Raw genomic sequence first — 26752 nt, 5'->3', positions numbered from 1 at the left:
TTGAATCCTCAAATGTACATATGATCTAATATGATCCTTATATTTATTTTTCAAAACATGACAGACAACCATGTTTCCCAATGAAACACAATGTTATGTTATAAAGATGACAACTAAATCCTTATCTACTTGAAATTTAAAGTATATTTAACATCCTCGATCCCCTTCAGTCCGGCTTTTGCCCGGGCCATGGAACGGAGACGGTGTTGGTTGCCCTGGTAGATGACCTGCAACGGCATCTGGATCGGGGCAGCTCAGCGGTGCTGATGTTGTTGGACCTATCGGCAGCGTTCGATACGGTCGACTATTGGCTACTGGCCCGCCGCCTCGCCGACACAGGGATTCAGGGGTTGGCCTTGCAATGGCTTTCCTCTTTCCTTGAAGGTCGGGGACAGAGGGTCGCTATTGGGGACGAGCTGTCCCGGAGGCACACGCTTGATTGCGGAGTGCCTCAGGGTGCGGTTCTTTCCCCGATGTTATTTAACATCTATATGCGTCCCCTCGTCCAGATTGCCCAAAGGTATGGGCTGGGTTGTCACCAGTATGCTGATGACACCCAGCTCTATCTGCTTATGGACAACCGGCCGGTCTGCGCCCCAGAAAATCTGGACCGGGTGTTACAGGCCGTGGCTAGGTGGCTCAGGCTGAGCGGGCTGAGGCTAAATCCGGCGAAGACAGAGGTCCTTTGCTTGGGTTGTCGGGGTCCGGGAAGGGAAATCCCCCTGCCAGTTTTTGACGGTGCACCGCTGATAGCGATACATAGGGTCAAGAGCTTGGGGGTACTACTGGAGCCTTCCTTAACAATGGAGGCTCAGATAGCAGCCACTGCCAAGTCCGCATTTTTCCATCTTAGGCGGGCAAGGCAGTTGGCTCCCTTCCTGGAGCGTGACGATCTAGCAACAGTGATCCATGCAACGGTCACCTCGAGGTTGGACTACTGCAATGCCCTCTACATGGGTCTGCCCCTGTGCCGAACCCGGAAATTGCAGTTGCTGCAGAACGCCGCCACCCGGTTGTTATTGGGGCTCCCAAGACGGGAGCACATTCAGCCGGGGCTTCGGGTTCTGCACTGGCTGCCAATACTTTATCGAGTTCGGTACAAGGTGCTGGTCATTACCTTTAAAGCCCTATATGGCCTAAGACCTGCCTACCTGAGGGACCGTCTCTCCCCACATGTTCCCCAGAGAGTACTGAGATCGGGAACTCAAAACCTCCTTGTTGTCCCCGGGCCAAAGGAAGCCCATTTGAAAGCTACTAGGGATAGGGCCTTCTCCGTAATGGCCCCTTCCTGGTGGAACCAGCTGCCGGAAGAGGTAAGGGCCCTGCGGGATCTTGCTCAATTCCGCAGGGCCTGTAAGACAGTCCTCTTCCGGCTGGCTTACAACTAACCGGCACTTGAAACTGAGTGTAGTTTTTATAAGACTGCTGTATGTTTTTAATGTTTTAACTGTGTAAACTGTGTAAAATGTTTAAATTTTTATATACTTATGTTAGATTTTATATGCTGTAAGCCGCCCTGAGCCACCTGGTGGGAAGGGCGGGATATAAATCACAAATAAACCAAACTAAACTAAACTAAATCACACTTCTGCTGGCAGAGGAAATGCTTTAGTAGAAATTAATTTTCTTTCTTTCTTTCTTTCTTTCTTTCTTTCTTTCTTTCTTTCTTTCTTTCTTTCTTTCTTTCTTTCTTTCTTTCTTTCTTTCTTTCTTTCTTTCTTTCTTTCACAGATGCAACAACATCAACATCATATGGTAATTCTTATTTTATTTGTATTTGCTTAAGTGGGTTATTCATGTGTGGTTGTATGTATATGTATGTACAAGCTGAAAATTCATGTTTAACCCTTAGCCAAAATAGGAGTCAACACACAAGTACAGTTTCCCACAGTTTCCTATACTCTCCTGATTCAAAGCTCAAATAGATCTGAGCTGACATCTGATACTTGACCCGTGCAAAAGCTTCCAATGTACTATTACTGTTGTTACACAAAGGGTCATCCCACTCAGGAAACATTGGAGCATTTGCAAGTTTAAAATAAAACAGATTTGTGTGTATGTGGAAAGAAAGGGCTGTTAATGGTTTCTGCACAAATAGAGGATGATGTCATGTGGAAACATGAAAAATGCACCAGTAGAGAGGCTGAAATGTGGGAAATCTTTGGTAGGAAAGCAGCCCTGGTTACATTTCTCAAATTTCACCCATATTGTTGTTTGTCATCTTCATTTGAGGTGTTTGATAGAAACAGACAGATTGGTTCAGGGCCAACCCCTGTTTTGAGTTCAGTAAATTGAACTGGTCACAGTATTTCCCGACTTGTGTTTTGCTCTTCTTTTAGTGTTCAAAAAGCAATAACTCTGCAACAGGGTTCCCACTAAGGTGTGCTAACATGCATGGGTGCATCAGTTTTCACACCACAGTGCAGTCATCTTCCCTCTAGCACAGGGCCCCAAAGAATCATGTCACCTTTTTTGGCAGATGGACATCTCAGAAGTTTCCGCAGAAGGACAGGCAGACAGATGCTAGGCTACTGGAGCGTCTGCCTTGGCTCTGAGAGGACTGGCTTCTTTGTTCTCACTCTCTCCCTGTCCCCTCCTACCCCATGCTTGTCCATCAGCTTCCCTGAGGCAAAATGGAGGAAGGAGAAGTGGGCCTGGATGAGGCAGGAAAAGGTTTGCAGGTCCTCTGGAAAATGGCTTTTCCACTTGGTTACTACTGTTCTGCTTGTTCTGGGGCCTCATGGCAAGTTTTTAGTGATTGAGGCTGAGGCAGGTGAGTTCAGGATGCTCGACAACAAGGGAACTAGGGGTTCCAAGCCCCCTCTGGGGGCGAAGGATCTCCCAATTTGACTTCGCAGCCCCCACTTTCCAAAAATTGGACAGTGGGAGACAAAATGGCGGCCACATTGTGACACTCTAGGATTCATCTCTATGGTACAGCCAGAGGAGCACATGATGAGTTCCTTCCCCTGATTCCCCAGTTGGCGCCAGTGTTCAGGTGCCTGAATGGTGGGGGCTCCAAACAGCGAGTTCTGCTGGCTTGCTCCACCTTACCAGGAAACTAGCTGGGAAGAATTTGTGTAGGTCAGACAAGTGCAGGGAGGGAGGGACAGAGAAGTCCCATGGGTGAGGTGAGTTCAGGTAGGGTGAGTGCGGGTTTGCAGGTCCTCGTCTGTCCGCAAGGAAGAGCTCCCTTAGATGAGACAAGGGGAGTGGGGGGTGGGGCACCAGGAGGTGGGCAGGAAGACTCCTTGGTGCTGTCGACTGGGAAGAGCTCAGGACTCACTCGCAGCACTAACGGTGAGGGGGAGGGGTAAGGTTGACAATGGCTGCACTTCACTTTGCCATCGGGGGAAAATATGATAAGGCTTGGGTGTGGGTCTCTTGTTGCCAGGCAGTTTAGTTCGGGGACTGGGAAGGGAGATGACCTGTGGCTATGCTCTGTGGATTGGGGGGGAGGGGGGTTGCTTGTTGCCAATGCCTGCACTTTGCATCGGGAGCCCTGGCCATATCCACACTTTAGTTCTGGGGAGAGGATGCTGGCATGGGCCCGCCTGCAGTGGCTGGCCCGTTTACTCATCCCCGAAGCTGCATGTTGCATGCCTGTGTGGGAGAAGAAGGCACCAGCGGCTGAGCCTGCCATAGGTGAACCAAGTTGCTGGAGAGGGAGCAATGGCAGCTCCAGAGCATGGCCCAGGAGATGGAGGTGGGGTGGGGGAAAAGGAAACAACAGCCCTGGAGGGTGGTGCAGCTCTTGTCCCTGTTGCACCAACTTGACCAGAAAAACAGTGATTAGGAGTACAAGGCAAGGCACCCGATCTTCCCTGCTTCTAAACAATCGCAGCCTCTTAAATAAAACTTGGTTGGTCTTAAAGGTGCTACTGGACTCGTTCTGGTCAGTTTCTTATTTGAGAGTATTTCTCCTACAGTGCAACGTTTGGAGTGGGGGAGGGAATGCCTGGGTGTCCCTTTTACAAAATACAAACTGCGTTTTGTGATAAATGGGAAGGAACAAGCTTTTATCATTATAATTTTCTTTGTAAGTGAGGGTGTTGGTAACAGGTGGGAAGGAGATATCGGGACAAAATATAGTTTGTAAAAAGCATTGGACAGCTGCTAGCTTCGAGGTGCTGGGCTGGAATATAATACATCTCCTAAGAAAATGCTGGCTCTCTACTTGCCAGTCAGGCAGGGGATCTCCCTTGCTTCTAAAAAATCACAGCCTTTTGTCTTGTGTTTGTTGTTTCACAGTATTTCCCTCTCCTCCTGGAGCACAATGTGGGGATGGGGAAAGGAATGCCAGGGTGACCCTTTTCACAAATGTAAATTGTATTTCGTACTGGGGTGGGATGGGAAGGAACAAGCTATGATTTATGCTTGTCCCTTCCCATGGGATGCCAGCTTCCAGGTGGGACCCTCAGAATTACAGCTCATCTCCAGATTCCCCTGGGGAAAATTGATGCTTTGGACTCCACTGAGGTTCCTGTCCTCCCCATACTCCATCCTTAAATCTCCAGGGGTTTCTCAGTCTGGATATGGCAACCTCCCCCGCATCCCCTCCTAGTGTTCAGGGAGGACCTGGCAACTCTATGAGTGAGCTGAGTGAAATGAGTCTCCTGGTGTTCCCGATTGCTGCTTTAAATCAAACTTTTTTTTTTGTTGCCTGGATTATTTTCTGCTTAAGCTTTAACTGTTTAAAAATCTAGAGTGCTTTGTTCAGGTTCTTTATTCATTTATTTTGGATACAACTGAACATATATTTTGCTATTTGGTCTGTAACTCTTTTTCCCACCCACCCATCTCCATCACCAGTAGAATTCTACAGCATTCTTGGTATTTTAGCCAAAGTTTTCTTGTGGTTATGCATGACTTTTGAAGTTTGTCATTGTATAGGAATTGTTTTGTTGTGAAAGAAGAGGCAGGCTTTTGATGCAATGTGATGGAAGTGACATCATTAGAAGGGGGCTTGGCAAGTGACATCATTTGACCTTTGACCTGGAAATGATATCACAGGATGTGACATCACAAAAGTGCTATCACATCCTTGCTCCTGGCTTGACCCCCAAAGTCTCCTGGCTCCACCACCAAAGTCCCCAGATATTTCCTGAGTGAGACTTGGCAGCCCTAAAGGGAACAGAGTGGGTGGTGGCAGAAGGAAGAACCTTGCGCTGTATCCAGGATGAGGGTGGTCTCGTGGCTTCTTTGCTTCTTTTGTTTTGTTTTAGTTTCTGCCCCGCACTGCACAAGTCATCATTCGTTCTGAGTTCAAACAACAAGAAAGTGCCACCATAGATGGGAGGGGGAGGAAGGCCTGGATTGAGGCAGAATGAGGCACCCTCCAGGCTCTCTCACCTTGGCAGGCTTTCATCTTCATTTTCTGTGATTGGTGGGAAGGAGTTCCTCCACTTCCTGTGTGGACAAGCCTTCCTCTAGGGAAGCCTGGCTGAAAGCAGACTGTGTTTGGCAGCTGCCTTCTCTCTTATTTTGTGTGGAGAAGCTGTTGATACACACATGGGTGGTTGGCTGGCAACGTATAGGTATAACCTGATGGTGAGTAGTCAAAGTCACACCTACTATTTATACTCTCTCTGGATTAAAAGTTCTGTACAGCAAGAGCAGCTGATCCCACTGAGACACTTCTCATAAAATTACTACAAACATTTTAGAGGTGTGTTGTCAAAAAATTAGAAGAGCTATTTCAGGGTGATAGAATAGTTACTTTGTAAAAATGCCTTAACCTGTAGCCCTTACACAGAGTGCTTTTTATTAGGTATTGAGTATCTTGCCCTGGTAAGACAGAACATAGGCATTTTCAGACTTGTTAAATAAATATTTAGTAACTGCTTATGAACTCAAAAACTATTAGCAGGATGCATTCACTCCGTTGTCTCATTTTCTCTATATAACAGCTCTTGTTAATAAGAGAATTAGTAGCAATATTCAGCTAAGCACACCTGGATCTAGACCCAGTAGGGAACTCTCCACCTTCCAGATACAGTCTATGGGCAGAAATCTCCAGCTGGAGAACCTTCAATGAGTTTAACTGAGGACATGTGATCTAATTAACTAGAAGCCCCAACCAAAACTTCATACCAGACGAATAATGTTTTTAGCATGACATTTAGTGTTCATTCAGCTTTCAATTCAGTGATGTCTAGATAAGTGTAATAGGAACCAACTGCCTCATTAACTAAGGAAGCTAGAGTGAGACTCAACAACACTGGGTGATGGGAATAGCCATGAATAGTGAAAACAATCTTGAGAACTTTGTTTTATTTTTATATCGCCAGCATGAGCAAGAAAATTTTGAAGCTGTTAGGAGACTTTGTGGATTCCAATGGCCCATTGCAACTTGGCAGAAAATTGGAAGCTTTGCTTCAGATCCTCCAACTCAAGAAACAGGATGGGAAATAAATCCTGCAGGGTCCAAAATACGGCAATAGACAAAATGTGGAAGTTAAAATATCTTGTCAACTCATGCATTAATAACGGCCAAAATATATTTACATTTAACATTTTCTGTTGTTTTTAGGATGAATCTGCAAATCAGTCTCAAACAACTCACAAAGCTAGTAGATATTAACAGAAGATTGTTTTCCATATAACAACAAGCTCATATATCAAAACCTAAAAGGCTGTGTTGTGCTGCTTGTAGTAATATTATTTGGTGGATTTCTTTCATAGATACCTAGAGGGAATTTGAAATTTGTTTCAAACCTATGACTGAATGCTGCTAGATTATATTTAGGTAGCTTTCTACCAGGATTATAATGTGAATCAGTGGAATGATTAAAAATAATAAATCTTAAAAAGAAACATCAAAACTGTAATGATGGAAGAATATTTTAGTATTTACATTGATCACAATGAACACGTTATTTAAAGAAAATATATGCAAATCTTTTTGAGTTTGTTCTCTGAGTTTGCTATAAGCAACTGGTCTTTTTAGAGTTTCTACCCATTCCTTCTCCCAACTTTTTTGATATTGTAGGCATTGTGTGGGATGCTGAGAAGACAGGGGCTATCTTGCTGGTGTACCAACCCCCTAGCACCCCAAATGACACCCTGACAAACCTGATTGAGACAGCGACTAAGTGGCCTTGAGGTATCCCAGACTGATAGTTCTGAGGGATTTCAATGCCCTTGCAGATACCACTTTTCCTTCACAGGCGTTGGATCTAGTAGTATCCATGGCAGCACTAGGACTCTCCCAAGCTGTAACAGGTTCTACGTATCAAGGAGGCCACATGCTAGACTTGGTTTTCATGGAAGATGTGAATATTGGCCAGATCTCTATGGGTAAGGCGCTATAGTCAAACTATTTTGCCCTGCAGGCCCATCTGGACATGCCAGACCTCCCTCCCCCTCCCGCCTTGCATAGGAAGCAAGTGGATATATGGTCACCAGCAGAGACATGTCTGCTTTGAAATTAATTCAGTAAACTTAACTCATTGTAATAGTTTCCTAGCTAATATTCTGCTGTTCTTCTGTTCTCCCTCAGCCTACAACTGGTAGGCATTTTCTGCTACATATAAGAGAGTGAATAGAGTATATGCTGCAATGTTGAGCTCATAAATTGAACTGACAGCAATATTTCCCTGACTCTCATTTTGTTGTTTTTTTCTGTTTAAGTACCAACTACCCATCTCTGGGAAGTATTTAGCCAAGCTGCATCTACAACCGGTAAACATCTTTGGATATATATTAGACAGTATTGCTTCAGCGGATACCTCTGTTTTCAGTACAGTAACTTGAACTTGCCACAATAGTTTCCTAGCTCATATTTTGCTGTTTTCTAACTATTGAATGGGTGGTTTTATTTTGTAAACCCAAGTTGTAAGAATATCAAAACTGGAAAACAGCATTCTGTAAAGGCCTCATCTGAAATGAAAATACAGCTGGGAACCCTATTCAATCGCTATTTTGGCAAGTGATAAAATGGAGTTTTCCGTTTATCTTATTGCTGATTTTGCTCCTTAAGAATTTGCAACAATCGCCTTTATTTAACTCAGAATATGTTTCCTGCCAATCAAAATAACACACCATTCTAACTGGAGAAAAACTTGGACTTTGATATTGCTCTCATTCTTTCTTTTTCTTTCTTTTTTCCAAGAACTACCAGTAATCACAACCACTCCAGAAGGAAGCACTCCTGTTGGTAAGGATCATCTTTGATTACCTGTGCAACATTTACATTTAACTCATCCCATAGAATGCATCAATAAATGCACACCTTTATTATGATGTCACAGAAATTGTGATGACCATAATATCTCTCTGGTCTGTCCTTCCTTCCTTCCTTTCTGCCTGCCTTTCTCTTCAAAAAGAAGCCTTTTAGGATGGGCAGCTCAATCCTGAGAATCACCATGTAGCTGCGCTTGAGTGTAGAACTAGCGTATGCAGCCGCAGTCAGCTCCCAAAGGGAAGATGTTATGCCAGGCAGGGATGGGGGGTGTGAGCAGACAAATGAGAGAGAAGCCATCACCATGGTGATTCTGCCCAAGTCACACCATTGGGCCGCTGCCGAGGTGGGGGTGAGGGAAGAGACAGGGTCGCACGGGACCAAAGGATTGGCCAGCCCATTGCATGTGACTGGGAGAGGGGGTGGAAACCCTGCGTCTGAGAGGCCGTCAATCCTCTCACACCCTCCCACTGTCAGAGACTCTGCCAATGGCAGGCAGATGGGCAGAGGCATGCACAGACATACAGGATGCTTGAAGTGCAGGAGTTTGCTGCTATAGACACCGGCTGGAATGTGTCTGGGAGTGAGCAGACCACCAAGTCCAACAGACACCACCCCACACCCAGAGTTGCCCTGATGTTGCCCTGATGCCCCCTGCCACGTGTATGGAACACTTCCCCCAGGGACCACAGAACTCAGAGTGCAAGCCACTGGGCATGCATCCACTTTATCAGCCCCCCCTTCGTGTCCTGCACACAACAGCCCTGTGGGGTTGGGGAAGCCATCAGCCTGGCCAGGCTGAGGGGTGGCAACTCCCTCTCCCCTGTCCAGCTACACAGGGGCAGTGTGGTGGCTCATAACCCTCTCCCCACCCACCCCCAAGAGCCAAATGTACCCACCCTCCCAGGCATCCCCTCGGAGAGGCCACTGACAGAGTGGTGGGGCAGAGGCACCCAGGGAATGAGCAGCAGATGCCAAGCAGGAGAGACAACAGAGGGCACAGCTCAGACTTTGGAACAGAGTGCAACAGTTTTCCCGGTGCCCATTGGGCAGTCTCGCTGGGGGCGGGGCTCCATTCAGAGCAGCAGGCAGGAACAGCTGAGGGAGGGCGTCACACACAGAAGCTTCTGTCCTGGATTCCCACCTGCAAAACAGAAACAGAAATCAAGAGCACCTGCAGGGGCAGCAACTGGAGGAGCAGGCTGCGTTTCAGCCAGGCACTCTCTTAAAGGGGCAGTCTCCAACCTACCTCCCCACAGCAGGGCAGCTTCCAGACACACACTCCACCCCGTGACCTGCCAGGGGTGGGAATGCGGCAGAGGAAAGACCAAGGAAAGGGAGCAGGCAGCAGCACAGGGGAGTGGGGCCAGCAAATGCCCCCTGCCTGAGCCCACTGCCTGGCTCAAGTGCCAGAGACGCTTGCACACCACCCAGTCTTGAGTGAGGGGAGGGGAAGGACAATGGGGGTGCACAGTTGCACTTACCCAGCCATGGGAGAGAGTCCTTGCATGCTGAGCCTCCGGGAGCTGGGTACCTGTGGAGACCTGGAAACAAGAGCAGTTAGCTCCAGGGGAGAGACCTCTCCCCCTCACAAGTCAAAGATACTGTCAAAGCAGTCACACAGTGAAGAGCCCATCACCAATGTGCCTGTCCCTTGCTCTAAGTCCGCATTGCAGGGAGCTCCCGGGCAGATTTCCTCACCGCGCATAGCTGTCCCTAACAAATGAGTTGTGTGAGGCCAGAATGGAAGTATTTCTAGGAGGGGGGAATGGCGATTGGCTGCTGGGGAGGGGGCTCATCAGCCAGAGGTGTGAGGGGATTGGTGAGGCAATTACACCGCTTCCTAAGGGGGTTGCGAGTTCCTGCAGCAGTGGGGGCAACCTTTGTTTTTGCTGTCAATGAGTGCCTATAGAATATGCCACCATTATTGCAGACGTAACTTTACGCCTCTGGGGGGGGGCGACTTGTCATGACCCAAACTCCTTAGGGAACCGCCTAAACCTGGCTGCGCCCCTGACTCTTCTCCCTCTTGTGCTGGCATGGCTTGCTCCGCCGGATGTATGCCTCCACTTGGGCGCAGCCTCACGGCAGTGGCACGCTCATGCCGAGTGGCGCTCTGGTGGCTCTGTGCCCACATAAGTCCCCTCTGGCATGGCGAAACTGGACTTACGTGGGCGCAAATGCAATTTCCACCAACGTGGGAGATGCATCCACTTCATCAGCCCCCCCCTTGTGTCCTGCACACAACAAGCCCCTCTCCCCTATCCAGCTACACGGGGGCAGTGTGGATTGTGCTCTAAAGGACTTACCGAGGCCTGTCTACTTACTCAACAGTAGCCACCTCACAAAATCCAGTGTGATATATAGCAGATAGAGTTTTAGACCATGATCTGAGAGATACATGTTTGGATATTCAGCCTGCCATGGAAGTTCACTGGGTGACCTTGAGACAGGCACAGTCTCAGCCTAATACACCTCACAGGATGGTTGTGAGGATAAAAATAGAGGAGAGGAGAATGCTATAAGTTCTTTAGGTCCTCGTGGTGCATAAAGATGGGATATACATGAAGCAAATAAATAATAAATATAGCAGAAGAAGAGGGGGAGCGAGGAAAAAGTAGATTTGTTGTTGAGTAGGAGGAAAGAAGGTAAGAAATGGTGAGGGTATGGGGGTTTCCCAAAGGAAGGAAAGAAAAAACAGTGTGAGGAGAGTGATACAGGGGAAAGTAGGATGCTCCATGCAAGTTCGTGTGGGTTCCCTTCCCCATGCAACCGGGGCTTCATTTTCCTGGTTAAAGGCTGTGCTCAGCCCTGCACTGGCAGCCCCCATGCAGCTTGGCCAGATTTTTCCCAGAGATGGCCAGGTGGGGTTGTTGGGGTGGACATATAAAGGTAGCCTGGATGGTGGGTGGGAAAGAAAGAAGGAAGCATGACATGGGGAGAGGTTAAGGGAGCTTCCAGGGAAGTGAAAGAGGAAATACTGGGAGAGAGGTATAAAGAAGGGGGAAATTGCCTCTTGTCACATATCTACGTAATTCCAAAGTGGACGATTCTTCTTGAAGCCCAACTTGGACTTACTTTGATATCACTCTTATTTTTTTCTCCCCCCCCCCCCTTTTTTCCCCTAAGGATTAACCTCAACTGATTCACAAGTAACCACTTCCATTGGTAAGGACCATCTTCTGCTACCTGTTAAAGAGCATCTGTTCTGGATACATTGCCATTTTTATTAGTGAAACTGTAATCATCACAATAAATCTCTGATTCCCTCCCCTCCTTTACCTTCTCAAGACAACATGACAGTAAACTACTTAGTAAAATTATTCATTTTCTTCGTCATGATATAACTGTTATTTTCTCAGTATGCTGACATGGTAGAGTTTATTTGTCTTGGAAGGAATATTCCATGAGAAGCCAGTGAATTTTGCGTAATGCCAATAAAGCTTATTTGCCAGTGCAAATTTTTGGATTTTTCTAATGCTGTGCTTAGATAAGTAAGCCCTAAAATATTCTATCATTTGTATCCAGTGCATATCTCTATAGCAGGGGTGGCCAACGGTAGCTCTCCAGATGTTTTGTGCCTACAACTCCCATCAGCCCCAGCTAGCATGACCAATGGCTGGGGCTGATGGAAGTTGTAGGCAAAAAACATCTGGAGAGCTACCGTTGGCCACCCCTGCTCTATAGGAAGGTTTCTCATAACACAGATCTAGTGATGAATTGCAATAGTGACAGAAACACTGATTTAAAAAGCATAACAATATTATGCCCTGCTCTTTCTCAACTTCAGTCTAATCACCTACTTAAGAATTTCCAACACAGCACCATATCCTTCTGGAATGTGGGTGAAATTATAGATGGGGAAGGTAGGTCAAAAGAACAAAAAGCATTTGCATGCTGTACCTACAGCTACTAAAGAACTGCTGACTTAAAGCAACCTCCTAAAGTGTGGGTAAAATTAGAGCTGGGGTATGTATGCTCTTTGCCACCTATTTCATGAGGAGAGAAACATGAAGCAGCTGCTTCTGTGCTCTGTTTCTCAGGCTCCAGATGAACTACCTGCTGAACAATCAGAGAACTAGCGCATCCCAGCTTTTAACCAAGGAGTTCTCCTCAGTTTCAGTCTGATAAGAAAAGTATCCCAATTCTATAGGCAATTAACATAACAACTACTTGGAGGTAGAAACTCCAACTGAGTGGTGCATATGAGTAAGCTTTTTTCACCTTTCAAATTACCCTCACTTAAGGAGAGATGCCAGTTTTTCTTCACACAAATGGTCTTATATCCACTGCATATAGCATTTTACTCCCTATCCATTTTGTACTACCTTGATCATACCTGATAGTATGAGCTTGACATTTAAATTTTGTCAGGGGAGAGTGGAATATAAATCTGATTAAATAAAATAAATTTCTGTAGACATTTGCATTTATCAGCAAAAGGAATAGCAGTTGCATCAGAAGAAATAATAAATGAATAAATGTGAATAAATAAATTCACTTATCATTTTGTTGTTTCTTGTATTTAGACATCACACTTGCTCCAAAATCATCATGCTAGGATCCATGGATGGGTTTTTCCCATTCATGCCTTCACAACAACCCTGTGAAGTAGGTTAGGCTGGATGAGAGTGACTTGGCCAAAGTCATCCAAACAAGCTTTTTGATTGTGTCCCAGGTACTCTTTGTCCAATACTGTTACTAACACACATGCCTCCTCATTAGGAAGTAATGAGTATAACTAGAGATAAGCAGCTCAGGACTATCACTTGCACAAACAAATATGTTTTCAATACTATCATATAATATAGGATCTATATTTCTGTCATGAAACCTCAAAAATAAATGTCTTGTATCTGAAGACAAAACTAGTTCTGAACTTTGAATTTATAATTTTGAGTGTCCAGGTTGTAACTGCTAGCTGGTGGCTATCACAATTTCTATGGGTCCCTGCATCATCCTTCAGTCAGAACAGATTCTGGTGTGATAATAATCAAGATGAAAAGAGGAATTGGTCTATTGGCCAGATTACTTTCAGAAAAACAAGAGCAACGGTAAATAAGATGATTATGCATTCTGGCACAATCTAGTAGAGAAGGAACAGTAATAGGTAAGGAGTTAGCCAACTTTTGCCAGACAATGCTAACTGAGCAGTTTGGAAGTTGACTATATTACTCAGCACAAACTATCTACATTGTCCTAGAATCAGCAGCATTTTCATGATCATCAAGAACCACATACGTTCATGATATCAATTTAAAGTAGCTTCAGTTCTAAAATAGAAGCAAGTGCTTTAGAATTGACTGATTTCACTTACTGTCAGGTCTCTAAAGCCAGTTGTAAATGGATGTATCATGATAGTTGATTCATGCAACTTTAGAAGTAACTTTAGTTGAAGATTTTTTGACCCTGGAAATATATTCCTCCAGTCTTTGAATATCCATACTAGCTGCCTGTTGTTTCCAAGCTCAGTTTAAGGTGTTGGTTTTATCTATAACTAAATCACTATACAACCTGGGACCTAGATACATAAACATCCCCTCTGCCTACATGAGCCCATGAGCTAATTATAATTATTTGATGAAATCCTCTGAAGGTACACTCTCTGACAGCCCAGTCCGAAACACTTTCAGTTGCTGGTCCTGAATGTTATAATGGGCTTTGATAGAGCTGTGTACGGCATTCTCTTTCATATATATTTTTTAAAGTTCTCGAAGTCTGCTTCATTTAGAAGACCTTTTAAAGGGGCATAGTCCCTGGGATCCCTGTTAAAGATATTCTTGCTGATTTTAGTGTGGTGACTTTTATTTTTGGAAGGTCTGTATTGGACTGTAATTATGTGATAGTCATTTTTGTCTTCTTTACAAACTTTGCTTGAAATCATTTGAATACAGAGAGGCAGCCTAGAAATACATAACTAAATAAATCTAACAGAAAGAGGGAGGCTAAGCTTTGTTATGGGATAATTGTTGTGTGATTGCAACATCATCTGTAAAAGGCACTATGTTGGAACGCACTGAGCCTGTACTGAAGAATTAAGATATCATTTATGACATGTTGTATTAGAATTTTAGCACTGAACCTGGAACAGCTGTTTTAATACGTGAAGCCAGCGATATGGAACCTAAAGTCTCTTTGACAGTTTTGAGCATTAACCACTAATCCATATTGCTATGTGCAGATGACCATTTCCTCTAATGTTAATGCTTTAAGAGGTATCAGTCTTTTGATGCAGGAGATGAGAAGTTTATTTGTTCTAGGCATTAGGTGAAAACTTTATATCCCCACTCAATGTTGCATTAGATATTTAATTAAGAATTGTATTTAGAATTATTCTTGAAATGATTAAATAAACAAGAACCACCTGCTTGTATCCTTAGTGAATATCTTATGCACTGTGAATCTATTATGGATAGGAAAGACTGGTATAAAAATATCTTCAGCAAGTACAATGATGATGATAGTCGATTAGTGGCATCACTGCTCCTTTCAACTTAAAAGAGTTACATAAACAGTACCAATAGACCCCTGCACCTATGGAACCTACAATTTCATGTAGACAAAGGGGGACATTATAAGCTCCTTTAGTGGTGTTGCCAGATCCCCTTGCCTATGTGCATTCCTCTTTAGAATGTATTTTATAGCCTCTGCATGCACAAGTGTATGTTCCTATGGCTTTCTTAGGGAAATGAGAAGCATGAAAACACAGGGTGTTTATTCCATGGAGAGCAAACTCATGCACAGCAGGGTTACTAACTCTCAGAAAATCACTGGGGATTTGGATATAAAAACTAGGTATAGCAGAGGGAGCACTCAAGCCCAACCATGAACTAGAATGGCACAAAAATAATCTTCACATTGTCTGAAATGAACAATGTTCAGTGCCAGAGAAAGAAATACATTGGCATAAGGAATTTTAGGACTGTAATTCAAGAAACAACTTCTATACTGTCTTCAGTCAACAAGACTGCTTGTCTATGTTAAGAACTGTGGAAAGAGTAGGGTTGAGAGGTCTGACTCAAGAAATATCTGGGGTCTTTTGGGGTGGAGCCAGGAGCAATGGTATGACAAGCATGATTGAATTCCAAAGGATGTTCTGGCAATCAAATTTAAAGAGACCGTATGCCTTTTAAATGCCTTCACTCCATTTGGAAATAATGAAGGATAGGGGCACCTTCTTTTGGTGCTCATAGAAATGGACCCCCTTTTCCAATCTTTTTAAAACTTGGGGGGTATTTTGTGGGGGGGCATCAGATGCTATGCTGTAAGTCTGGTGCCTCTACCTCAAAAAACAGGGCCCCCCAGAGCCCCAGATACCCATGGATCAATTCTCCATAATACCCTATGGAAACTGGTCTCCATAGGGTATAACAGAGTGCCCAGCAAACATTTCCCTTCCACCCTCACTCTGACTTTCTGATAATCCTGAAGCAGGGGGAGGGCCTCCAAATGGGGGGATCTTCTGCCCCCAACTGGGAATTACAAAATATAATTCATACAAGAAAAAGAGTGCATTTCAGCAACCTCATAATTTTACATATTGCATGTGCATATTTATGCACATATATACACCATTGTGCAAATAGTCCAAAACATCATAAGTCCAGAAAAGAGCTCCAATGGCCCACTAGCAGAGTAAAGTCCATTTCGGACCACCAGGACCTTTCTCCAGGGAACATCTTATAAAATTACAATGTATGTAAAATTATGAGGTTGCTGAAATGCACTCTTTTTCTTGTATGAATTATATTTTGTAATAGCATTTTTCACGGAGTGGTTTGTTTCATTTGGTTGCTACTTAATTTCTCTTTGTAGCCTATTCTATATTTTCATCCCAACTGGGGAATGGCAACCCTAGAGGAGTCCCCCTAAATGTTATATTTATGTTAGTATATGTATCATTAAAAAAGGTAAAAGGTAGTCTCCTGTGCAAGCACCAGTCGTTTCCAACTCTGGGGTGACTATTGCATCATGACATTTTTGTGGCAGACTTTTTACCGGTTGGTTTGCCATTGCCTTCCTCAGTCATCTACACTCCCCATCCCCCGTAAGCTGGGTACTCATTTTACCGACCCCGGAAGGATGGAAGGCTGAGTCAACCTTGAGCCAGCTACCTGAACCCAGCTTCTGCCAGGATCGAACTCAGGTCATGAGCAGAGAACTCAGACTGCAGTACTGCAGCTTTACCACTCTGTGCCACGGGATTCCTATATGTATCATTACAAGGATAATAAACAGAAAAATTAAAAGATTATAAGCAAGGGAAGAAATCTGGCTCTTCAAATGTGTCTTTGCTATAAGATTTTAAAGATTCTTATCTCCTCACATGCAGGAGATTTTCACATTTTCAAAAAGTGACACAAGATTTCTTTTGTATTCCGAGACACAGGAAACCCATTCTTGGACAATTTTTAATTATAAATGTGTTTTGTGTGTTAGAACAAAATTTTTACTGATTTTCAGAAATGAAAAGCAAGGGGGAATGTTCTACTGATACAGAGCTTGGATGCCAGGAACTCAGCTTTAGGCCAGCAATGTTCAGCAGCTCAGAGCAATTGCTTTAGTCAGGTTTTTGGAAACATTGAAAGTTCTCAGTCTAAACACTCAGAGAAAACCGTTTTCCATGCCAAATGTGTTTAATTAAACTACCCCTTGGTCAGCTTATAAACATAAGACTCCCCAAATTCATACTAAGGTGTGCTATAAGTTAAATTTCGCTCATACTGAAAATGCTGGTATTCTTTGGGAAGGGGCTCCCAAGTTGCAACCACTTGTGACTTGAATGGCATTTATATAAGTATCTGTGGTTCCTTACTAAAATAACATGGAAGAGCTAAGCAACTTCAGTATGTTTGTGATCAGTTATCAAACACTGACCTCCCTCAAAATTTTATTACTCCTAAATTCTAAAAATCTCCTACCAGCTGTGGGTTGAATGCTGTTGTAAGGAGGGGTGGAATAAGTACCCTTTTTTGTGGAATATTTTGAAACATACAAGTCAGTTTCATCCTAACATGGTAAAATCATTTTTGATGCATCTGAATGTAGGGAAAAGTTATTTTTAAAGGGATAATCCATAAAATTCACTTGGAAATTAGCTTTACATTAAAAAATCAGATGTGTGTTATCTAACTGTTGACAAGGAATGACTTGGCATCAATAGTGACCTTACCTTGACCAATTAAAAAAATCAAGTAATACTTTATTCTTCTTTTTAAAATTCCATATCAAGCTTCTTTGCGACTTGTGGATGGAACCAACAGATGTGAAGGCCGCGTTGAAGTATATTATAATGGCATGTGGGGAACAGTCTGTGATGATGGCTGGAGCATGAACGATGCAGAAGTTGTGTGCCGACAGCTTGGATGTGGAGCAGCACGATCAGCACTTGGAAACGCCTATTTTGGACAAGGGCTTAACAATATTACCTTAGATGATGTTAACTGCAGGGGACATGAGCTCTACTTGTCTGACTGCCCTAGCAGATCTTGGGGCACACATGACTGTGGTCATCATGAAGATGCTGGTGTCATCTGTGAAGGTATGGCTATAAAATAACCATTTCTCTTGTAATTTCAATTATTTTTTCTAGCTTGTCAATCACTTATAAATGATATTAAGAAAGGGCAAAGGCAAATAAATAGTGCCAGGTACAGTTTTAATTTGTCTTATAAATCAGGCACAGTTTTTATTTGCCTTATAAATCAAATAATACATCTTAGTCTTTGAAATGTGCTCTTGGAAATTATATATTAATATATTAATTTATCATTAGACATATACTGTAGCTGTTTTTGTTTGCTGTGGTTTTTTCAATTAAAAATCATTTTGAGAATTATTAAAGTGACAATGCACCAAATGGACTTTGACATTAATTTTATATAAAATGCTGAGGTGCTCACACAAGTTTTGGGGAACACATAACTGTCATCATCACAAGGTATTACAGTTACCTCATTTCTGACTTCATCACCAATCTCTGTATGATATAGTGAAATACATAATGGAAGCTACATATTGGTATTTCCACTTTTATCAACAAGAGAAAGATTTTTGGAATTAATTTGGAATTTTGGAATTAATCAAACATTAATCACCCTCAGCAAATGCCATTACTCCCTATTTATGAACTTTACAGTGCAATCCTAAGGAGAGTTATTCCTTGAAATGAATATGCTTAGACTGGAATAACTCTCCTTAGGATTGCACTGTTAGTTACCTTGTGGGACAAATTTTTAAACTACATCTTGTGATGTTTCCCCCCCTCTAAGTGGCAAACTTATCCAGCCAGCTGAACATAGAGAATTTTAATAGCTAGTACAGTTTGATTTGTTCAACTGCTTTCCTTGAAGATATGCAGTATAATTGATTGGATGGCTGCTGAATTCTCCATGGCTGCATCTTAATATTATTATCCCCTTTTTATTCAGCAGGAAGAGTCACTCCTAGTGCATCAGCTGTTGTACAAACATCTAGTAAGTCATTTATCCTTTTTATTTATCAACTATGCTATTCATTCAAACAGGCCTATTTCTTACTGTCAGAGGGACTAGGTTTTACTGTTTCATTGCCAATTGATATAGCAGATTTTATTATGTATTTAATTAGTATATTTTTATCCCACCCTTTGCCAGTGGAGCTGAGGAAGAGTACATGGCACTCCCTTCTTTCATTTTATCCTTACTATAACCTTGTGTGGTAGTTTAAACTTAGTAGGAATGTCTGGCCTAAGGTCATTTTGTGAACTTCATTGCAGTGGGGATTTAAACCTGAGACTCCCAGATCTTAGTTTGACATTCCATCCAGTATACTCACACTAATAGATGCTCTCCTAGTCCTAAGGCAATTGTTTGTTGAAACTCTGGGGATGTTTCTCCCCTACCATAAGTATATGATTTAATACAGTTGGTCTTGTAAGGCAATTAGTCAAGTTAGCTGAAAGGTAGCATTAATACTAGTTGTATGCTATCTGTCCTTTTCATCTTGTTTATTCATCTAATTCTTTCATTTTTTCTCTCACCATTGAAATTAGCTAGGGCAGGTGACTGAAGGTGGGGGTGGGAGGTTGCCCGCTGCCACTAGGCTAATGGCAATCCTATAAAAGTACAAATATAGAACTATCAATTTTTTATCAATTTTTAAATTATATTTTACACTCCAGTAACAAAAATGCCTTGGGCTATCATACTAATAGGCAAATCCCTACATCTCATTTCAGATTGGTCAGGCAAGTAAAAGAGGAGAGTATTCAGGAGGAAATGCTTTTTAAAAAGAGTCCCCAGTGGTCCTGCATTTACTTGCTAAGGCAAGCAATAATTCTGCCCCCCCCCACCCCACCGCTTACCTGTTAGGTGCAACTAATACTCAGGCAGCTCTTTCCTTCTCCCACTACTCACCCCAGCTGGAGGCTAATCCCACTCCTCTGGAGCTAGAAGGCAGTGACTGCAGAACATCATTGCCTGGTTCCTTTGGACTATTATTAAAAGAAGACTTTGGACTTTAAACATCATTGTAGAGGTTTTCATATATGGCACATATAGCAATGTTTACTCTGGTTGCATAAGAGAATATGAGCATTCATGCTTGTAATATTTATATATGATAGTTATAAGCAGCACTAATATTGTATAAGGTGATACATAAAGACTTTGTTGTATACTTTAGAGGTATTTGGAGGTTTATGGTTTAGTGAAGAGTGATTGTGACAGCCTTTTGGCTTTTTGTGTTTGGCTCACCTAGAGGCTGGCAACCCTATGAAAAAAGCTCAGTTCAGAGCAGAGACTTTGTTACAAATACACTTCCCTTTTGTAAAAAAAAATGCAACAGAAACCAGATATATTAGGAATGGGGAGGGATGGGGAAGAAATGAGACAACCGTAGGATATTTACAACATTGTCTGAACACAAGGCTTTTATTTTTGAAAGGTCTGTATTGGACTGCTGTGGGAATTATGGTGTGTGGTTTTCATTTTCATCTTCCTTACAATCTTTGCTTGAGGTCTCTTGTGTAAAGATAGGCAGCCTAGAAATACATTACTAAATAAATCGAATGGAAATAGCGAGAATGGGCTTCAGTTTTTTTATGGAATAACAGTTGTGTGATTGCAACATCATCTGTAAAAGGCACTGTGCTGGAACACCCTGAGCCTTTTAGCATTAAGATATCTTTTATGACAAGTCAGTATCAAAATTTTAGCACTGAAAATGGAACGGCTTTTCTAAGCTTTTCTAAACATCTTTGTTCACAGGTGCTGTAACATCTCTTTTTCCAGGTAAGTTTGGTTTCTTTTTCTTTTTCTGATCAGCTGAGCTTACTGAATATCTTTTCCAACGCACCTTTGTAAAAATGTTGTAATTAGGAAATAAATATAGCCATTTTTTTCTTTTTATTTCCATGAGAAATTTTTTGCACTGCGACACTTAAGAAACCCACTTGTGAGGAGGCAATACTCCAAGCCAGCCACATGGTACTAAAAGTCTCTTTGGGAGTCTTGAGGCAATGCATTAACCACTAATCCTTATTGCTATGTGGACTAACAGGTTGCTGATGCAGCAGATGAGAAGTTTATTCTAGACATTGGATGAAAACTTTATATCCTCACTCAATATTGCTTTAGAAATGTAATTTAGAGTTTTAGTTAGAATTATTCTTGAACTGATCAAGTAACAAAAATAAAAAATGAATAGAAAAATAGCAGATGTCAAAGAAATTAAAAGTAAACAGGCATATATGTAATTTCTTATTCTACATATCTTGAATTTGAAATGAATTGCAGTTTCTAAGATTCTTACCAGAGCCTTTGCAGAAAATATAAGATAGTCTAACTGAATTCTAACTCTGAAAATGTGGGGGTTACCACCAAGTCATGGCTAGCTTATATAGACACAGTTACGTGAGCCAACACAAGACTTTATTAAACCTTTTGGTTCATAGCCTCTACAGGTGTATTGTAATGTGCTTCTGAGCATATAATGATACTTCCCCAATGGGATATTTGGAACAAACCCTGTTCTGTCCTTGGGCTCCCCCCCCCCGCCCCTCCGAGCATTGAATCAATTTAATGATAACTCAGTGTAACACACTATATGATAGTTTCTAACACTGAACAGCAGATCTGCTTCTAATAGGTCTGTGAAACTCTGAATATCTAGAATATCTGAATATCTAGAGCAGGGGTGTCCAAACTGTGGCTAGGAAGCCACATGTGCCTTTTTCACACATATTGTGTGGCTCTCAAAGCCCCCACTTCCCCATTGGCCAGCTTGGAGAAGGCATTTAAAGTTAAAGTTGCTTTCTTTCCACCTCCCCTCCCTTCCCTTTCCCATCTATTTTCCTTCCTTCCTTTCTTCCTTCAATCATCTGATGTTCATGTCTTATGGCTCTCAAACATCTGATATTTATTTTATGTGGCTTTTACATTAAGCAAATTTGGCCATCCCTGATCTAGAGTGTTGAGGGCAGAAAGGGATGAACCAGCAGGTGAGAAAACTTTCCCTTCCTTTCCCAAGAACGTTCTGCATTTTTCTCAGAGAGCCAGGGTGACATGGTAGATAGAGTATCAGCCAATAATTCTGGACAATCTTGGTTCAGATCACCATAGCACTATGGAATTTAGCAGGGTGTCTTGGAACCAGTCATACTGTCTTAGCCTAACCTACCTCAAAGGATTGTTGTTCTTATAAAATAGAGGAGAGAACTATGTCCTATGCTGCTTTTGATCCCCATTGGGGAGAAAAGTGGATAATAAAGAAATGCACTGGAGTCCCCCCACGTTTCTTTCAGTATTTTTATTGCAGCCCAGCTTACTTCTACAGAGCACAATGAAATATTGCATTGTGGAGGGCACTGTTTACTTCCCTGGCAGCAAGTAAAAAGGAATACTTTGCCCCTATTTATCAGGTGGGATTGCTTATGTCCTTAGATTCACAGTGTATAAGATATTCATTATTATGAATAGGAAAGACTGGTATAGATATATCTTCAGCAAGTACATTATTAATAATCACAGTACTCGATTGATGGCATCATTGCTCCTTTCAACTTAAAGAGTTACATAAGCAATACCAATAGACCCCTGCACCTAAGGAGCCTACAATTTCATGTAGACAAAGGGGAAAAGTATAAGCCTCTTTAGTGGTGTTGCCAGATCACCTTGCTTATGTGCATTCCTCCTTAGACTGTATTTTCAGAGCCTCTGCATGCAAAAGTGTATGTCTCTAGGGCTTTCTTGGGAAAATGAGAAGCATGAAAACACAGGGTGTTTATTCCATGCACAGTGGGGTTACCAACTCTCAGTAGGAAAATTACTGGGGATTTACTAAGGAATTTTGTCATTCCCAGATGGTACAGTCAAGCTTTTGCCAAGCATTTTCACATTGAATCTTTCCAACTGAAAGACAGGCATAACTACTTTATACAATTGTTTCTCATATAGCAATAAACTGTTATATCAATAGCTAAAAGGCTATTGCTGTGTTGTGCTTGTAGGAATAATATTTGGTGGATTACTTTTATTGATTCCCAGAAGGAATTTGAAATTTATTTCAAACCTATGACTAAATGCTGCTAGATTATATTTAGGTAGCTTTCTACCAGGATTATAATGTGAATCAGTGGAGTGATTAATAATAATAATAATAATAAATCTTAAAAAGAAACATCAAAGCTGTAATGATGGAAGAATATTTTAATATTTGTGTTGATTGCAATGAACATGTTATTAAAAATAACGCATGCAATTGTTTTTGAGATTGTCCTCTGAGTTTGCTATATGCAACTGGTCTTTTAGAGTTTCTACCCATTCCTTTCCCAACTTCTTTGACCTCCAGCAAGGTAGGGCAATGGGCTGCTTTGTTCCCCTGTAGCATGGTGAGAGCCAGTGTGGTGTAGTGGTTAGAGGGCTGGACTAGAATCTTGCCTGCATGCTTCTTGCAGCCCAGAAGAGGTTAAGCAAACAACAGCAATTTATTCTTCCTAACAGGGCTGGATTGGGGGGGGGGGGGGGAGAGGGAGGGTGCTTGCCCTGGGCGCCAAAGGAGGGGGGGCGCACCAAATTGCATATGGAGTCGATGGTATTCTATGGAACCATAAGATAGAATGGCCCATAAAGGGGCGTCATTTTTTAATTTTACCCGCCCTCAGAAAACATGTAGATCTGGTCCTGCTTCCTAACAGTCAAATGTAGGCTTGCTAACACAACAACTTTAATGATGGTAGCTCTTCAGCTCACAAAATAGAAATTCTGCTCACAGCACTACACAGCTTAGACAGAACGTTGCAACCTACGCGTGGTAAGCACCTTCTGCTGTATCAGTTCTTCAGCGCACACCTCTGTTTTGAGTTCAGTAAATTGAACTAACCACCATATTTTCCTGGCTCTTATTTTGCTGTTCTATTTCTCTTCAAGAAACAACAACCCCTTACCCTACAACTGGTAAGCATCTTCTGCTACATATTAGAGAGTGAACAGAGTGCACGCTGTAATGTTGAGTTCATACATTGAACTGACCACAATACTTTCCTTGTATTTTGCTGTTATTTTTTGTTCAAGAACCAACAAGCCTGCCACCTACAACTGGTAAGCACCTATAGCAATTTTATATTTTATTCTGAATGTTTTTAAAGCCATGTATTTTTATTGTTGTACATTACCCAGAGCCCAGCTTTGGCTGGGATGGGGCGAACCATTAAATAATAATAATAATAATAATAATAATAATAATAATAATAATAATAATAACAACAACAACAACAACAACAACAACAACAACAACAACAACAACAACAATGTCAGCACAAACCTCTGTTTTGAGTTCAGTAAATTGAACTGATCACAATAGTTTCTGTCTCTCTTTTTTGTATATTGTATGCATGTGTTTGTGTCTGTGTGTGTTTGCATGTGCCTGGAAGTTATGGTTGACTTCTGGCAACCCCTAAGGGAGCTGGGAGGCAAGGATGTTCAGAGAGGTGGCTTGCTGCCTGCCTTTGCATCCTAGCTCTAGTATTCCTTGGAGGTCTCCCACTGAAGTACTTGCCAGGGTCGGCCCTGCTTAGCTTCCAAAATTTGACAAGATCAGGCTTGCCCAGACTACCCAGGTCATGGCAAGATAATAGTTTCTTGACTCACATCTTGCTTTGCTTTTCCTGTTCTAGATGCAACAACCCCTCCACCTATATTTGGTAAGCATCTTTTGCTACAGAGTAGCCATAGCATTAGTTCGGTGCACACCTCTATTTTGAGTTCAGTAAAGTAAACTGATCACAATAGTTTCTTGACTCACGTTTTGCTTTGCTTTTCCTGTTCTAGATACAACAAGCCCTACAACTAGTAAGCACCTTCTGCTATATAGTAGAGTGAATAGAGTGCATGTCTCTTTTTAATTTCTATAAATGTCTCTATTTTATTTCTATAAATTGTACTGACCACAGCATTTTCCTGACTTGCATTTTACTGGGTTTTTTTCTGTTCAAGGACCAACAACTCCACCACCACTTACAACCAGTAAGCATCTTCTGTTATGTATTAGGCACAGAAAGCATTAGTTCAGTGCACACCTCCATTTTGAGTTTGGTACGTCGAACTCACCACAATAGTTTGACTCATATTTTACTGTGCTTTTCCTGTTCTTGATACAACTCCTCCACCTACAAGGAAGGAGAGAGATATATGGTTACTCTCACTCTCCTGCCAATCTCCATCCCATCCCTAGATACGTTGGTAGTGGAATTGTACTGACCTCAGCATTTTCCTAACTTGCATTTTGCTGGGTTTTTTTCTGTTCAAGGACCAACAACTCTGCCACCACTTACAACCAGTAAGCACCTTCTGTTATTTATTAGGCACAGAAAGCATTAGTTCAGTGCACACCTCCATTTTTAGTTCGGTATGTCGAACTCACCACAGTAGTTTCTTGACTCACATTTTGCTGTGCTTTTTAGGGTTGCCAATCCCCAGGTGGAGCCAGGGGATCCCCCGGTTTGGAGGCCCTCCCCCCCGCTTCAGGGTCATCAGAAAGCGGGGCGTGGGGGAGGGAAATGTCTGCTAGGAACTCTGTTATTCCCTATGGAGATTTATTCCCATAGGAAATCATGGAGAATTGATCCGTGGGTATCTGGGGCTCTGGGGGGGGGCTATTTTTTTGGGTAGAGGCACCACATTTTCCGTATAGCATCTAGTGCATCTCCCCAAAATACTCCCTAAGTTTCAAAAAGCTTGGACCAGGGGGTCCAATTCTATGAGCCCCAAAAGAAGGTGCCCCTATCCTTCATTATTTCCTATGGAAGGAAGGAATTGGAAAGGTGTGCCGTCCCTTTAAATGTGATGGCCAGAATTCCCTTTGGAGTTCAATTTTGCTTGTCACAGCCTTGATCTTGGCTCCACCCCTAATGTCTCCTGGCTCCACCCCCAAAGTCCCCAGATATTTCTTGAATTGGACTTGGCAACCCTAGTGCTTTTCCTGTTCTCTATACAACTCCTCCACCTATAAGGAAGGAGAGAGAGATATGGTTACTCTCATTATCCTGCCAATCTCCATCCCATCCCTAGATATGTTGGTAGTGGAATTGTACTGACCACAGCATTTTTCTGACTTGCATATTGATGGGTTTTTTTCTGTTCAAGGACCAACAACTCCGCCACCATTTACAACCAGTAAGCACCTTCTGTTATGTATTAGGCACAGAAAGCATTAGTTCAGTGCACACCTCCATTTTTAGTTCGGTACGTCGAACTCACTAAAGTAGTTTCTTGACTCACATTTTGCTGTGCTTTTCCTGTTCTCGATACAACTCCTCCACCTACAAGGAAGGAGAGAGATATATGGTTACTCTTACTATCCTGCCAATCTCCATCCCATCCCTAGATATGTTGGTAGTGGAGTTAGGAGTTTTAGCCCTTCTCCACATAGATATTGTGTAATGCCAATAAGACTGCAATGTTACACAGCTACTTTTTGACCCAAGGAGTGGACCTGGTATGCATGACCAAGATCTGGATGAGGGAAGGAGAGACAGTTGCTCTGAAAGAACTAGCTCCTTGGGGATTCTCAGTCTTTCAGCAATCTTGGACAAAGGGTGGTGGCGAGAAGTGGCAGTCGGGAGTCTTTCTTCTACAGGGCAATCCCCACCATAGACATCTCTAGCATTGTTAGTGTAAGCCTAGTGTGTAGGGTTGCCAATCCCCAGGTGGGGGCAGGGGATCCCCCAGTTTGGAGGCCCTCCCCCCACTTCAGGGTCGTCAGAAAGTGGGGGGAAGGGAGGGAAATGTCTGCTGGGAACTCTATTATTCCCTATGGAGATTTATTCCTATAGAAAATCATGGAAAATTGATCCATGAGTATCTGGGGCTCTGTGGGGGCTGTTTTTTGGGGTAGAGGCACCAAATTTTCAGTATAGCATCTAGTGCCTCTCCCCAAAATACCCCCCAAGTTTCAAAAAGATTGGACCCGGAGGTCCAATTCTATGAGCCCCAAAAGAAGGTGCCCCTATCCTTCATTATTTCCTGTGGAAGGAAGGAATTGAAAAGGTGTGCTGTCCCTTTAAATGTGATGGCCAGAACTCCCTTTGGAGTT

The sequence above is a fragment of the Heteronotia binoei genome, chromosome 6, assembly GCF_032191835.1.
Source record: "Heteronotia binoei isolate CCM8104 ecotype False Entrance Well chromosome 6, APGP_CSIRO_Hbin_v1, whole genome shotgun sequence".
Classification (NCBI taxonomy): Eukaryota; Metazoa; Chordata; class Lepidosauria; order Squamata; family Gekkonidae; genus Heteronotia; species Heteronotia binoei.
This window is presented reverse-complemented; position numbering follows the sequence as displayed.